The sequence below is a fragment of the Macaca nemestrina genome, chromosome 16 (genome assembly GCF_043159975.1).
Source record: "Macaca nemestrina isolate mMacNem1 chromosome 16, mMacNem.hap1, whole genome shotgun sequence".
Classification (NCBI taxonomy): domain Eukaryota; kingdom Metazoa; phylum Chordata; class Mammalia; order Primates; family Cercopithecidae; genus Macaca; species Macaca nemestrina.
Genome location: NC_092140.1, coordinates 18,268,727 through 18,284,964, shown reverse-complemented (window position 1 = coordinate 18,284,964; position 16,238 = coordinate 18,268,727). Strand labels below are relative to the sequence as shown.

Below are 16,238 nucleotides of genomic sequence, written 5' to 3'. Positions count from 1 at the left end.
GTTGATTCTGTCTGTGCAGTGGGCAGGAAGAACTCATCAGGTGCTTACATCTCTGTAGGAAAAAGATGGTCATAAATGGGTGAGTAGGATACATTCCCCAAAGTCAGGAACAGCCCTTGGTGAGGTTTGTAGGAGTCTCTTCTCTCCATTCTCGGTGTGGGAGGCATTTTGCTGCAGCTACTAGCAATGTCTTTGGCACATTCCCATGTGATCTTTACATCAAGTTCTTATTTTTCTTCTTTTTAGAAATATATTTTATTGGTCAGGCGTGGTGGCTCACACCTTTAATCCCAGCACATTGGGAGACTGAGGCGGGTGGATCACCTGAGGTCAGGAGTTCAAGACCAGCCTGGCCAAAATGCTAAAACCCCATCTCTACTAAAAATACAAAAAATTAACCAGGCATTGTGGTGGGCGCCTGTAATCCCAGCTACTCGGGAGGCTGAGGCAGGAGAATCACTTGAACCAGGAAGCAGAGGTTGCAGTGAGCCAAGATTGCATCATTGCACTCCAGCCTGGGTGACAAGAGTGAGACTCCATGTCTATGAATTTGATTACTCTTAGGTACCTCATGTGAGTAGAATTATCCAGTATTTGTCCTTTTGTGACTGGCTTATTTCACTTAATATAATGTCATCGAGGTTCATCCATGTTGTAGTATGAGCCTCTGTTGCTTTTTTGGAATTGCAGTAAAGAACACAATATAAATTTATCTTCCTAACAATTTTAAGGTTCAGTATTGTTAACTATAAACACGTTGTTGTAAAACAGATCTCTAGAACTTCCTCATCTTGCATGATTGAAACTCTATGCCCATTGAACAACTTCCCATTTTCTTCTCCCTCTGGCCCCTGGAAACCACCACTCTACTATATATGTGTGTGTGTGTGTGTGTGTGTGTGTCTGTGTGTGTGTGTATACATATATTTGTGTGTATATATATAAAATATTTATTCCAGTCTAGGTTCACAATTTTTTTTAAAAAAATGTTTTATTTCGTTGTCTTTATTTAATAGAGATGGGATCTTGCTATGTTTCCCGGACTGGTCTTAAACTCCTGGGTTCAAGAGATCCTCCTTCCTCAGTGTCTCAAATTGTTGGGATTACAGGCATGAGCCACCACGTCTGGCGTAAGTCAAGTTCTGAATTAATTTGATCTCCTTCCCTAGGGAGCTCTGCTGCGTGGATTTTTTTGTGTAAGCTGATTTCTTCAAGAGATGTTCCTGTACCCTGCCAAACTCTCCCACAGCCAACTTGGGCAAAGGCCAAAGGAGGTCTTCAATTAATTCCATTCTTTCTGTGTTCTGGATTTATTGCAGAAATCAAGATGTCGTTTCCACATTGAAATTGGAAGCTCTGTTATTATGAATGAAAACAGAAATAACTTGTTAACAACACCAGTTCTTAATTGCCTGTTGTTTAGTTTGGCAAGCTTTCCTGCAAGAGAAGAAAAAAGATGTCTGCACAAAAAAAAGACGGGGTGGGGGTGGGGGTGGGGGGAAGCTAGCTCTCATGGAATCTAGAGGGTCTTCTGGCTCTAAACTGAATGAGCTCAAGGCAAGGAATCACCAGACATGGAAAGTGATGGAGATGGGCAGACTGTGGTGCCTATACCTTGTTTCTTCCTGCTATTTTGTATTTTCTCTGCCATCTATAAATCATTTCTAGGCTTTCTGGAGAGCCTCCACAGTTTTGTTTTGTTTTGTTTCCTTTAAAAAAATTATAGGAAAACAAACATAATACAATTTTTCATTTTAACCATTTTAAGCTTATGTTTCAGTGGCATTAAGCAAATCCATAGTGTTATGCAACCACCACTGCATCCCTCTCCATAACTTTTTCATCTTCCCAAACTGCAACTATGTACCTGTTAACTCCCCATTCCCCCTTCCCTGCATAAATAACTCTCCATCATCCCTTTTTCCTAGTCCCAAGTAACCGCTCTTCTACTTTCTGTCTCTATGAATTTGATTACTCTTAGGTACCTCATGTGAGTAGAATTATCCAGTATTTGTCCTTTTGTGACTGGCTTATTTCACTTAACGTAATGTCATCAAGGTTCATCCATGTTGTAGTATGAGCCTCTGTTGCTTTTTTGGAATTGCAGTAAAGAACACAATAAAAATTTATCTTCTTAACAATTTTAAGTGTTCAGTATTGTTAACTATAAACACATTGTTGTAAAACAGATCTCTAGAACTTCCTCATCTTGCATGATTGAAACTCTATGCCCATTGAACAACTTCCCTTTTTCCTGGCTCTCTGGCCCCTGGAAACCACCACTCTACTTTTCTGAGTTTAATTACTTTATACATCTCATGTGAATGGCTTTATGCAGCACTTATGTTTTGTGATTGGCTTTTTTCATTTAATGCCTTGAAGCTTCATCCGTGTTGTAGCTTATGAAAGGATTTCTTTCTTTTTCAAAGCTGAATATTATTCCATTGTATGGACATACCACATTTTCATTATCCATTCAACCATTAATGCACATTTGAGTTGCTTCCACTTCTTGGCTATTGTGAATGCTGTTGCAATGAACATGGGTATGCAAATATCTTTTTGAGATCCTGTTGTCGAAATATATTCAGAGGTAGAATTGCTGGATTGTGGGGTAATTCTATGTTTAACTTTTTGAGGAACCTCTGTATTGTTTTCCATAGTGGCTGCATCATTTTTCATTCCCACCAACAGTGCTCAAGGGCTTCAATTTCTCCACATTCTTGCCAACACTTGGTATTTTCCATGCTTTTGAAAATGGCCATCCTAATGGACATGAGGTGATGTCTCATTGTGGTTTTAGTTTGCATTTGATTAGTGCTGTTGAGCATCTTCTCATGGGCTTGTGGCCATTTGTATATTCTCCATAAATTTTTCTCTCACCCCACCCCTGACTTTTTCTGAGCTTTTTCCTTTTTCCACAGTCATACATCCATGCTAACAACAGATGAATCTGTTACTGTATTTGTTCTTTTCAAGAGGAGGAAGCAAGATAACTGAAAATAACAAGATATAGTTGAGAGATGAGCTAGAAAAAGAAAGCAGGTAGGAAAAATTAGAAAGTGCACAGTGGTCGGGCGTGGTGGCTCAAGCCTGTAATCCCAGCACTTTGGGAGGCCGAGCCGGGCAGATCACAAGGTCAGGAGATCGAGACCATCCTGGCTAACCTGGTGAAACCCCGTCTCTACTAAAAAATACAAAAAAAAAAAAAAACAAAAAAAAAAAACTAGCTGGGTGAAGTGGCGGGGGCCTGTAGTCCCAGCTACTCGGGAAGCTGAGGCAGGAGAATGGCATAAACCCGGGAGGTGGAGCTTGCAGTGAGCTGAGATCCGGCCACTGCACTCCAGCCTGGGCGACAGAGTGAGACTCTCTGTCTCAAAAAAAAAAAAAAAAAAAGAAAGTGCACAGTGGAGGGGCAGAAATGGGAGGGAGGGAGCAGCAAAGCAGAACTGGGGGTGAGAGGAAAGGACACTGCCACCACGTCCCCAGAAAATTCTGAGTCAGAGGTCTTCCTGATCACCTGCCTTACCTCCAAGCAATCTGCAGAGCAGAATTCCCATCCCTTGGTGCCATCATGACTCTGGAAAAATCTTCTGAGAAACGGGGCTACAAATAAGTCAGGACTCATATCCTGGTGTCTCTTAGGACAAAAAAGTGTCGTCCCCAAACTGCCTCATTCATCCTCTGATGTGATCCATGCTGGAGTGGGGTTTTAGTAGAGATGGGGTTTTGCAGTGTTGGCTGGTTTCGAACGCCTGACTTCAAGTGATTTGCCTGCCTCAGCCTTCCAAACTGCTGGGATCACAGGCATGAGCCATTGTGCCTGGCCTGAGACTGGATAACTTATAAAGAAAAGTTGAATTGACTCACTGTTCTGCAGGCTGTACAGGAAGCATGATGCTGCTATCTGCTTATCTTCCTGGGATGCCTCAGGAAACTTACAGTCCTGGTGGAAGGCAAAGTGGAAGGCAGCCAGTCACATGGCCAGAGCAGGAGCAAGAGAGCAAGGTGAGAGCTACACACATTTAAACGACCAGATCGGCCCGGCGCGGTGGCTCAAGCCTGTAATCCCAGCACTTTGGGAGGCCGAGACGGGCGGATCACGAGGTCAGGAGATCGAGACCATCCTGGCTAACACGGTGAAACCCCGTCTCTACTAAAAAATACAAAAAAAAAAAAAAAAAAAATTGCCGGCGAGGTGGCTGGCGCCTATAGCCCCGGCTACTCGGGAGGCTGAGGCAGGAGAATGGCGTAAACCCGAGAGGCAGAGCTGAGATCTGGCCACTGCACCCCAGCCTGGGCGACAGAGCGAGACTCCATCTCAAAAACAAACAAACAAACAAACAAAAAAAGACCATCTCTACCACAAATACAAAAAATTAGCTGGGCATGGTGGCGGGCGCCTGTAGTCCCAGCTACTCGGAGGCTGACGCAGGAGAATGGCGTGAACCCGGGAAGCGAAGCTTGCAGTGGGCCGACATCGTGCCACTGCACTCCAGGCTGGGCGACGGAGCGAGACTCCGTCTCAAAAAAAAAAAAAAAGAAAAGAGGCTCAATTGGCTCATGGTTCTGCAGGCTGTGCAGGAAGCCTTATACTGGCATCTGCTTCCGGGGAGGCTCCAGGAAGCTTCCAATCATGTTGGAAGGTGAAGGGGAAGCAAGCGCCTCGTATGGCCAAAGCAGGAGCAAAAGGAGAGAAGGGAGATGCCACACACTTTTAAACAACCAGGTCTCACGAGAACTCACGATCGCCAGGACAGCATCAAGGGGATGGCGCTAAACCATTCATGAGAAACCCACCCCTCCCCCCGCGATCCATCCAATCACCTCCCACCAGGCCCCACCTCCAACGCCGGGGATTACAAGTCGACATGAGATCCGGGCTGGGTCGCATATCCAAACCGTATCACCACTCCTTTCCCACCAAATGGTCTGCCCTTAGCCAGTCCCTCTGCCTTTCTCAGTAAGAAAGTGGGAACTGAAGTGCCTGAGTGGCAGAGCTGGGATTGGAAAGCAACGTAGTGGACCCCGGAGTCAACATTCCGTTTTTGGGGATGGGGGTTGGAGGAGTTGGGAGCTCTTACTATATTGCCCAGGCTGGTCTCCAATTCCTATAGGCTCAAGCGATCCTCCCGAGTGCGGAGATTACAGGTGTGCGCCACGGCGCCCGGCTCCAAAGTCAACATTCTTAACTTCTGCCTTACGCTCTCTCCATGTTCTTAGCTTTCATCCACTTTCTCTGGCTCATCTGTCCATTTCTCTTCTCAGGGTCACTCACCACCTCCGCCAGACCTTTCCCGGACAGACCCAAGCCGGCAGAGCAGCCGCTCGCCCCAGAGCCGTGGTGTCTTCCTGGTGCGTGGGTGCCACCGCGTGGCAAAACAGGGCAACTGTAGGAATCGACTTTCCATCACTTTGGAGCTTATCAGTGCTTTTCTTTTAGGTGACAACAGAGTTTCCAGCAGGTTTTTCCTTTCTTTTCTTCAAGTAAGGTAACATTAGTTCACATCTGCTCAAAATAATTTATGTTCCTTTTCCAACAGACTCATATGGCAGGAACAAGAAGTGCACATGCCAAAAGAAAGGCAGAGGGCTGCGGGAGCAAGATGGGTTGTAAGGGGCATGATGACTAATGCAATCCTGGCACCTCTTCTTCCAGCATTATAAGGACACAGTAGAATAATCGTGCATGAGTTATGTGACAGTAGCACCTTTCAAAAATATATAGCATTGTGGAAACAGAACCCTCCGAATATATATTCCTCACTGCAATAAATGTCTATGTAAAAGTAATATCTAAATCTGGTTATGTATCTGCTAGCCCTTACTTGTACATCTGATACTGTTCCACAATTCCTTTGCAGAAGCTGTGGCTGACTTTCCCACCTGGGGTGATTTAGGACAATATTAAGGTGCTTTGTTCTCCCTGTAAGGAAGCAAGTTAGATAATGTACACAACTAAAAGGATACATTCAGTATAGTTAATAAGTAAATTGGTGATCTGTAAGCCATATTAACATAAATAGAATAAACAGTATAATGGAACAAACAGCAATGTTCCTCAACGATAGGAAATCACTCTGCACCCTATAAGCTGACAGCTGTGTCATGTCATGCCTAAGTCAACCACACATTGGTGATACCTAGTGTGGTCCCATTCTGGCCCCATATTCACTCTGCCCAAGAAAAGGGAGATAAGCCCAGTGCTGCTCAGTGGGCTGACTAGCCAGCTGCAGCCATGGGCAGGTATGCGTGCCCTGTGTCTTCTGGTGGAGGAGGGGATGTGTCAGCTCTGGGTGCAGCCATTTCTTGGGTCCCTCTACTGGAACTTCCATGCTGGTCCTTATATCCATGCTACCACGAGGCTGATATAGCTGAGAAAAGGATAGGACATGTAAACTTTGCATGATCTGGATCCAGACAGTGTGCTCCTTCTGTCCCACTTGCATCCTATCCTAAGCTTGTTAACCTTTTAGACTGTGTGTCTTTCTGCTTCACGACCCTGGGATGGCTCGCCTTGGTGGTGCTCTGGGAGCTACTGGTGCATCTAGGTAATTTCCTATACAAGTACAGGTAAGGGTTAAGCTGTTTCGGTGTCAGAAATTCTACATACGAGGGGCATAGGGAAAACAATTTATTTGGAGAAAGAGGCTGGAAGGCTGGTCTTGAAGCTGTATTTTCTTCTTTCTTTTTCTTTTATTTTTTTTTTTTAGAGATGGGGAGTTTCATGCTAGTCACCTAGGCTGGAGTGCGGTGGTACGATCTCGGCTCACTGCAGCCTTTGACTCCTGGGGTTCAAGAGATTCTTGTGCCTCAATGTCCCAAGTAGCGGGGATTACAGGCATGCGCCACCACGTCCAGCTAATTTTTTGTAGTTTTTAGTAGAGATGGGGGTTTCACCATGTTGGCCAGGTTGGTCTCGAACTCCTGACCTCAAGTGATCTGCCCACCTCGGCCTCCCAAAGTACTGGGATTACAGTCATGAACCACCATGCCTAGCCTGAACCTGCATCTTCTTAGTATATTAGTCAGCTCTGGCTGCCCTAACAAAAAGCCACAGACCCAGTGGCTTAAACAAAAGGAATTTATTTTCTTACAGTTATGGAGACTGAAAGTCCAAGTTCAAGGTGCTGTCTGGGCTGGGGCCTGGGTTCTCTCCTTGGATTGCAGAGGGCTGCCTCCTTGCCTTGCCTCATGGCTTCTCCTTGGTGTGTGGACGGAGAGAGGAAGAGGAAGCAAGCTCGCTGGTATCTCTTATAAGGGCACTGATTCCATCATGCAAACTCCACCCTTATGATCTCATCTAGACTTCATCACCTCCCAAAGGCATCACCTCCAAATACCACCACAATGCGGTAGAGAGAGCTTCACCATAATGACTTTTAGGGGGACATAATTCAGTCCACAGCATTTAGCAAACACGTTTTTTATTTAGAGTGATGGAGGTGGGAGGGGGCAGTTCTGAACTAGCCTTCGCTGAAATGAAAAATATTTATTCCTGGGAGACGCAATATGTTGACCAAAATCCACACTAACCTGCAGGTGGCAGCGGGTCTCTGCCTGAGAGCAGCTTGGGGTTGGGGGCGACGAAAGAAGGGCGTGGGCAGGGGGTGCTGATGATGGGGGACTCATCAGACAGGGAAGAAAAGGGAGAAGAGAACACAGTCATCCTTAGGTTGGGAACCAGGGCAAAGACAAACTTCTGCCTAAATCACAACCCTGACTCATGGAGGTCCTGCTAAGCATCTGGCAAATTTTATAAAGAAGAATGTTCTGGGCCTCCCAACTACAGGTTTAAAAATCTACATTTTCTCCAAGGCTAGTAAAATATGTGTTTCTCATTCCAAGGAGACATGGACATTACTTCCGCCATTCCTTCTACACATCACCTTCCCCACGTCCATCGGAAGGTGTGTACGAAGCACTCACCCTGGACTCCAAGGCTTGCCTGCGACAGAGCTCACTCCATCTGCAGAGTCCGTTAAACAGATTTTGCCACAAACTCAAGTTGATCCACAGCAGTTACAAATCCAGCACTCCAGGCCAGGCATGGTAGCTCACACCTGTAATCCCAGCACTTTGGGAGGCCGAGGTGGGTGGGTCACCTGAGGTCAGGAGTTCAAGACTAGCCTGGCCAACATGGCGAAACCCCCGTCTCTACTAAAAATAAAAAAATTGGCCAGGTGTGTAATCCTAGCTACTCGGGAAGCTGAGGCAGGAGAATTGCTTGAATCCAGAAGGCAGAGGTTGCAGTGAGCAGAAATCGCATCACTGCACTCCAGCCTGGGCGACAGAGTGAGACTCTGTCTCAAAAAAAAAAAAAAAAAAAAAAAAAAAGCCAGGCATGGTGGCAGGCCCCTGTAGTCCCAGCTACTCGGGAGGCTGAGGCAGGAGGACAGCTTGAATCCGGGAGGGAGGTTGCAGTGAGCCAACATCATGCCACTGCATTCCAGCCCGGGTGACAGAGCGAGACCCTGTCTCAAATTAAAAATAAACAAATAAACTAACAAGCAAATAGGCCCAGTTTGAAGGTAGACATGGGGTCATTTATATGGATGCAACTACTGGCCATTGATTGTATGCCAAGAACTGTGCTTGCTTTCCATATTTTTCCTAGCTTTTTTTTTTTTTTTTTTTAAACAAGGTCTGGGTCTGTCACTCGGCATGGAGTACAGTGACACAAATGCGACTCACTGCAGCCTTGACCTCCCAAAATTGATCCTCCCATCTCAGCCTCCCATAGCTGGGACTACAGGCTCACACAACTATGCTCAGCTAATTTTTAAAATTAATTATTATTTTTAAAATTAATTATTATTTGTAGAGATGGGGTCTCTCTATGTTGCATCTGGCCAAGACATCATTCTAACTGAAATATGCCAGTCACAAAAGGACAAATACTATATGATTCTGTTCATGTGAGATGCCTAGAGTAGTCAAATTTACAGAGACAAAAAGTAGCATGGTGGTTGCCGGGGCTGGGGATAGGAGAAATGGGGAGTTATGGTTTAATAGGTACAGAGTTTCAGTTTGGAAAGATGAAAAAGCCCTATAGATGAATAGTGGTGATGGTTGCACAACAATGAGAATGTGTGTGGTGATATTGAATTAATAAGATAAAAAAGGTTAAAATGAGGCCAGGCATGGCGGCTTACACCTGTAATGTCAGCACTTTGGGAGGTCAGTGCAGGAGGATCACTTGAGTCAAGAGGTTCAAGACCAGCCTGGGCAACATGGCCAAACCCTGTCTCTACAAAAAATACAAAAATTAGCCAGGTGTGGTGGCGTACATCTGTAGTCTCAGCTATTCGGGAGGCTGAGGTGGGAGGATGAGCTGAGCCTGGGGAGGTCCAGGCTGCAAGAAAACAAACCGAGACCCTGTCTCAATAATAAATTTTATGTTACGTCAATTTTACCATAATTCTTTCTTTTTTTATTTTTAGTCTCGCTCTGTTGCCCGGGCTGGAGTGCAGTGACATGACCTGAGCTCACTGTAAACTCCACCCCTCAGGTTCAAGTGATTCTCCTACTTCAGACTCCTGAGAGCTGGGATTATAGGCGTGCACCACCACGCCCAGCTAACTTTTGTATTTTTAGTAGAGATGGGGTTTCACCACGTTGGCCAGACTGGTCTTGAACTTCTGACCTCAAGTGATCTTCCTGCTTTGGCCTCCCAAAGTGCTGGGATTACAGATGTGAGCCACTGCACCCAGCACCCCTCCTTTTTATTTTGAGACAGAATCTCACCGTGTCTTTCAGGCTGAAGTGCAGTGGTAGGAACACAGCTCACTGCAGCCTTGACCTCCTGGGCTCAAGCAATCCTCCTACCTCAGTCTCCCGTATAGCTGGGACTACAGGTATGCACCACCATGCCCAGCTAATTTTTGATTTTTTTTTTTTTTTTTGGTAGAGACTGGGTCTCACTTTGTTGCCCATGCTGGTCTCAAACTCCTGGGCTCAATTGATCTTCCCACCTCAGCCTCCCAAAGTGCTGGGATTACAGGTGTGAGCCACTGCACCTGGCCCACAATATATATTCTTTTAAAGTTTAAAGTAAGTGACTTTGTCTTAGATAGCACCTGCTGAAAAGTTTCTGGCCAACCCAGCTTTTTCTGGCTCCAAAGCTCCTATCTGTTCTTTGTCACCACAATACCCCACTCCTTAAAGGCAACGTCTGTCCTAGGCCCCACTCATAGAAGCAGAGGGTAGACAGGGCTGTACCTGTCGTTTCCTCTTCTTCACCCGAGCATCCCCAGCTTCTTGCTCATAGTCCATTGCTGTAGGTGTTTTGACAATGGGGCCAACCTCAAATGGCAGCTCGACTCCATATAAAATATAATTATGTTTTTTAAAATTTAGGTTAAGCTTTGAATCATCGCAAAATAATCAAGAAAAGGCAGTGGTGGCGCAAAATGATGATATAGTTATGAAATTGTCATCTGAAATCTGTCTAGAATGTATCGAAATCCATATTAATTTGGAAAGACGTAGAGAGAGGATGAGGTTTTGACATGTAATCTGGAGATGAGGAATCACTTTGGAAGGAGCTGTTGAAGGGTACAAAATATCGAACTAGCATAAAAATTTGCTTTGAATGATCTTTCATCTTCCTAAAAATGTCAGGAAGTTTCTCAAGGGAAGTTAGGGTGGTTTGCTATAGGCTAGCAACCCGACCTTGATCCATGCCATAATTCACATGACTTCTCCACCCACTCAGGGAGGTGTAGATGCCACAGACGATTCTGGAGTCATCTCTCTAGGTTTAGATCTTATTGGGGTGAGTTGGGGAGTCAGTCTGAAGTGAGATCCAATAATATGTCAACCAATAACAAGAGAGGATTCTGGAAAAGAGGTCTGGAATGTGCTAAAAAAAAAAAAAAAAATTAAGCTTACATCCATACAGAGAAACAAGAAGATAGATGCTTGGGTGAGATAACTAACAATCTAGCCTGGGCACAGTGGCTCACACCCATAATCCCAGCACTTTGGGAGGCCAAGGCTGGTGGATTGCTTGAGCCCAGAAGGTCAAGACCAGCCTGGGCACATGGCAAACCCTGTCTCTATAAAAAGTACAAAAATTAGCTGGGTGTTGGGGGCGCATGCCTGTAGTCCCAGGTACTCAGGAGGCTGAGGAGGGAGGATGGCTTGAGTCCAGGAGGTCGAGGCTGCAGTGAGCCATGATGATGCCACTGCACTCCAGCCTGGGTGACAGAGCAAGACCTTGTCAAAACAAAACAAAACGACAACATCAAAAAACAATCTAGAGGTGATGGTCAAAGGGTATGAAGTTTTAATTATGCAAGATAAATAAATTCTGGAGATCTCTATACACATTGTGCCTACAGGTAACAATTCTGTATTGTATACTTAAAATTCTCTAAGAGGGTAGGTCTCATATTAAATGCTCTTACCACACATACACACAAATAATAATTATGATAGGAGTGGAAGGAAACTTTAGGAGGTGACAAATATGTTTACAACCTTGATGGTGATGATGGTTTCATGGGTGTATACTTATCCCCAAGCTCATTGGCTTGTATATGTTAAATATGCACCGCTTTTTACATGCCAGTCTTACACCACTAAAGTGGTTTAAATATTCTGTTTTTTAAAAGAACAATTTGGAAATAGACATGGAATTTGAAAACAAATGCATGAATACGAATGTACAGGCCATTAATGAGAATTGAGTAAACTAGCTCTCTGAGTGGAAACAGCTGAAATTCTCCTAGTAAGCACGTTATCCACACCCAGTAGTGTTGTATGTTACATTTTATTCTCTTGTGTGTGTGTTATATTTTACAATAAAGAGAAGAAAAAGTGCACTGTCTGAGCATAAGGTGGGGGGGGGCGTGTCTATCACTGCTTCATGTAGTCATCCCTGCTGTGTGTGTGATCTTCACCATGTTGCAATTCATTTAGGAACCGAAGACGAAGCCCGGTTGCTGTTTTAATGTTCTGCCTTCTCTGAAGTTGCAGGGTGGTTATGTTAATGCTGTGGTTTGAAAATGGAAGCCTGAGATGTCAGCAAAATTCCCGGCTCCCACCTGCCCTTCTGGGGATGCACAGGAGGAATATCCCACAAGGATCTCCATCCTGCACATTCCAGGGCAGATCTGGGCATCATCAAACATCAAGAGAACCAGCCGAGCTCACACTTGTCTGGATCCAGTGAAAGCTCTTGCCCGACTTTATAGCAAACAAGAATGCTTAGAATAATTGCTCCTAATTTTGCTTGTTTATTTATAAGTAGAAAGGCATGAGTCTTTCCATCCTGGGTAAAAGCCAAATCAAGCAATTTGATTCATTATTCATGGTGCTACTGACCAACTTGAAATTAAGAAATAAGAACTGGGTGAAGGCCAGGCACAGTGGCTCATGCCTGTAATCCCAGCACTTTAGAAGGCCAAGGTGAGCAGATTGCTTGAGTTTAGGAGTTCGAGACCAGCCTGGGCAACATGGTAAGACCTCGGCTCTCCTAAAAAAATTAGCCAGGTGTGGTGGCACATGCCTGTAGTCCCAGCTACTTGGGAGGCTGAGGAAGGAGAATCATTTGAACCCGGGAGGCAGAGGTTGCAGTGAGTGGTATTGCAACACTGTACTCCAGCCTGAGTGACAGAGGAAGACTCTGCCTCAAAAAAAAAAAAAACAAAATAAAATAAAATAAAATAAGAAGGAACTGCGTGAAGACAACAGCTTTCTGTAAAACCTATAAATCAGTTCAAACCTATAAATCTGAACTATCTGAACCTTCTGGTTCTTCCTGTGTGCCTAGTACCATGCATCAGAGTATCTGCTGAATAAAATGATGAATATTCAGCAGCACGTTTTTATACTACCACACTCTTGGATGGGGTTGTTTGTTCACTGATCCCAGCACTGGTTGCTTTAGCAGACCTCTCTATTCAATTTACTGTCTATAATGAGTCCATTATATTTGTTTTGAAAGCCACTTTAAAATAAGCATGTCAAAGTGAAAACACATTTGGCAAGGCAATACATTTTATAATTTCCTGCAGCAAAACTATTATCATGACTTGTGATTACGTTAGTATAATCGCAGAGAAATAGATGCAGAATAGCAATGCTTCCTGATGTTGGATACTTTTCAGTGACATGGAGCAAAAAATACAGTTACTGTTAATAATGAGTTTCTCCAAGGGAGGTAGGTGTAGGAACATGCACGGATAATACTGTAAGCCTCTACTTCTCTACCCACTGTCAGCAAGCTCACTATTTTTAAAATTGGACTTCTTTACTCAAGAATACCTTACACTGCGATTTTTTTTTCTTTTCTTTTCTTTTCTTTTCTTTTTTTTTTTTTTTTTTTTTTTTTTTTTTGAGACAGTCTCACGCTGTTGCCCAGGCTGGAGTGCAGTGGCGCGATCTCGGCTCACTGCAAGCTCCGCCTCCCGGGTTCCCGCCATTCTCCTGCCTCAGCCTCCTGAGTAGCTGGGACTACAGGCGCCCGCCACCGCGCCCGGCTAATTTTTTGTATTTTTAGTAGAGACGGGGTTTCACTGTGGTCTCGATCTCCTGACCTTGTGATCCGCCCGCCTCGGCCTCCCAAAGTGCTGGGATTACAGGCTTGAGCCACCGCGCCCGGCCTTTTTTTTTTTTTTTTTTTTTTTTGAGACAGGGTTGTATTCTACAACCCAGGTTCGAGTGTGGTGGCATGATCATAGCTCACGGAAGCCTCAAACTCTGTGTTCAAGCCATCCTCCAGCCTCAGCCTCCCAAGTAGCTACACCTACAGGTGTATGCCACCATGCCTGGCTAATTTTTAAAATTTTGATTTATCTTTAGTAGAGATGAGGTCTCACTCTGTTGCCTAGACTGGTCTCGAACTCCTAGGCTCAAGCAATCTTCCCACCTCAGCCTCCTAAAGTGCTGGGATTACAGGTGTGAGCCACCACTCCCAGCCTAAACTTAAGTCTAAGCACAAACAAGAGCATTACATTTGGTCGGGTGCGGCGGCTCACACCTGTAATCCCAGTACTTTGGGAGGCTGAGGTGGGCGGATCATGAGGTCAAGAGTTTGAGACCAGCCTGGCCAACATGGTGAAACCCCATCTCTACTAAAAATACAAAAAAATTGGCAGGACATGGTGGCATGCACCTGTAATCCCAAATACTCAGGAGGCTGAGGCAGGAGAATTGCTTGAACCCAGGAGGCGGAGGTTACAGTGAGCTGAGATCATACCACTGTACTCCAGCCTGGGTGACAGAGCAAGACTGCATCTCAGAAAAAAAAAAAAAAGGCATCACATTTTTTAGGTAATTTAAGACCTAAAATGAAAGCATATATATCTAGCTATTTACTTTATTTCCATTCCCACGGTCTCTTCTTTATCTTACTGTTGCCTAAAAATGCTAACATTGTATTGTGCATGTTAGAACATTATTTGGAAGTGGAAGCCAAGTGAAAGTGTTTTACATTGTGAAAGTGGAGGTGAGCAGCCTCCTGGTGAACTGGAGTGTATGGGCCGGGGATGGATTGTAGGAGATAGAGAAAGGCATGGGCAGTCAGGGAAGAGCTTGGTTCTAGGATTTTGGACTGAACTGATGAAGGAGCACAGGAAATTCTACAGGCCTCCAGGCTGTCCAGTATAATGACCCTTTATGGGAACTCACCCTGCCTCACTGTTCTCAGCTTCACAGTGAAGCACACAGGGGAATCCTAGCATAGCCAAGCCATCAAGTTGCCACCTACTTTAGTGTCAAAAGGTATATCTCTCCTCAGTATCCACTTCTCTTGATGGCAAGAGACAAGTCCTAACCAAAAATAAACGTCCTGAGAAATCTTCACTCTATAGCTGGGCACGGTGGCAGGTGCCTGTAATCCCAGCTACTCGGGAGACTGAGGCAGGAGAATCACTCAAACCCGGGAGGCAGAGGTCACAGTGAGCCGAGATCTCACCGCTGTGCTCCAGGCCAGGCAACAGAGCAAGACTCCGTCTCAAAAACTAATATTAAGTAAATAAATAAATCTTCACTCTGTTTAAAAGTTCCGAGCATCTCCTGGGCATAGTGGCTCACACCTATAATCCCAGCACTTTGGGAGGCCGAGGTAGGTGGATCACCTGAGGTCAGGAGTTCGAGACCAGCTTGGACAACATGGCAAAACTCCGTCTCTGCTAAAAATACAAAAATTAGTCGGGTGCTGTGGTGCACACCTGTAGTCCCAGCTACTCAGGAGGGTGAGCTAGGAGGCTCACTTGAACCCAAGAGGCAGATGTCACAGTGAGCCAAGATCATGTCACTGCGCTCTAGCCTGGGCAACAGAGCAAGACTCTGTCTCCAAAAAACAAAACAAAACAAAACAAACAAACAAAAAAACTAGGGGGTCGGCTAGAAATAAGGTGAGGAAGAATTAAGGAGAAAAATAAGCTCCTTTAACTTTGTGCTGAAAACTCAAGATCTGCAACTCAAAGAGAGCCAGAGGCTGCCAGATTTCTCCATGCTTATGACAGAAGCTGCCTGCATGGCTCATGCGGCTCAATGTGGCAGGAAAGCAATGTCCCCAGTCGAGTTGTTCCATTTTTGTTTGTTTGTTTGTTTGTTTTTGAGACAGAATCTTACTCTGTCTCCCAGGCTGGAGTGCAGTGGTGCAATCTCGGCAACGTCTGCTTCCTGGTTCAAGCGATTCTCTTGCCTAAGCCTCCCAAGTAGATGGGATTACAGTCGTGTGCCATCACGCCTGGCTACTTTTTTCTGTATTTTTAGTAGAGATGGGGTTTTACCATGTTGGCCACCCTGGTCTCAAACTCCTGGCCTCAAGTGATCTGCCCACCTTGGCCTCCCAAAGGGCTGGGATTATAGATGTAAGCTACCGCACCCGACCCCCAAATTTATGTAAAGAGTCAGAGCTTTCTAGCTTAATTTCTGAAGCCCATGTAATCTTGATTCCCACATAAGGGACATTCAAGAAAAGAAAATTATAGGTCCATCTCATCTTTATATTAGGATGTACAAATAGTAAATAAAATATTAGCAAATTGCACCCAATAGCATATTAAAATAATACATTATGATCAAGTGGGGCTCAACCTAGTAAAGCAAGAAGCCTTGGCCATTAGAAAATCTGTCAATAGGCTGGGCGTGGTGGCTCACACCTGTAATCCCAGCACTTTGGGAGGCCGAGGTGGGCAGATCATGAGGTCAGGAGATCGAGACCATCTTGGCTAACACAATGAACCCCATCTCTACTAAAAATACAAAAAATTAGCCAGGCG

General features: G+C 44.9%; 2 long non-coding RNA genes across 3 annotated transcripts; one reads left to right on the top strand and one right to left on the bottom strand.

Moving 5' to 3' along the window:
* Window positions 1-368: 368 nt before the first annotated feature.
* LOC139359072 (uncharacterized) lies at window positions 369-5,321 on the bottom strand. 2 transcript variants are annotated; one of them, XR_011614671.1, is made up of 3 exons: window positions 5,085-5,274; window positions 3,530-3,946; window positions 369-1,356 (listed from the first exon to the last, which is right to left on the bottom strand). It is a non-coding gene; the product is annotated as an uncharacterized lncRNA (long non-coding RNA). The 2 variants fall into 2 exon arrangements; XR_011614670.1 differs by having other exon boundaries at window positions 375-1,356; window positions 3,871-3,946; window positions 5,085-5,321.
* On the top strand, window positions 4,856-5,679 carry LOC105477367 (uncharacterized). The gene is made up of 3 exons (XR_984631.2): window positions 4,856-4,963; window positions 5,269-5,443; window positions 5,544-5,679. It is a non-coding gene; the product is annotated as an uncharacterized lncRNA (long non-coding RNA).
* The last annotated feature ends 10,559 nt before the right edge of the window (window positions 5,680-16,238 follow it).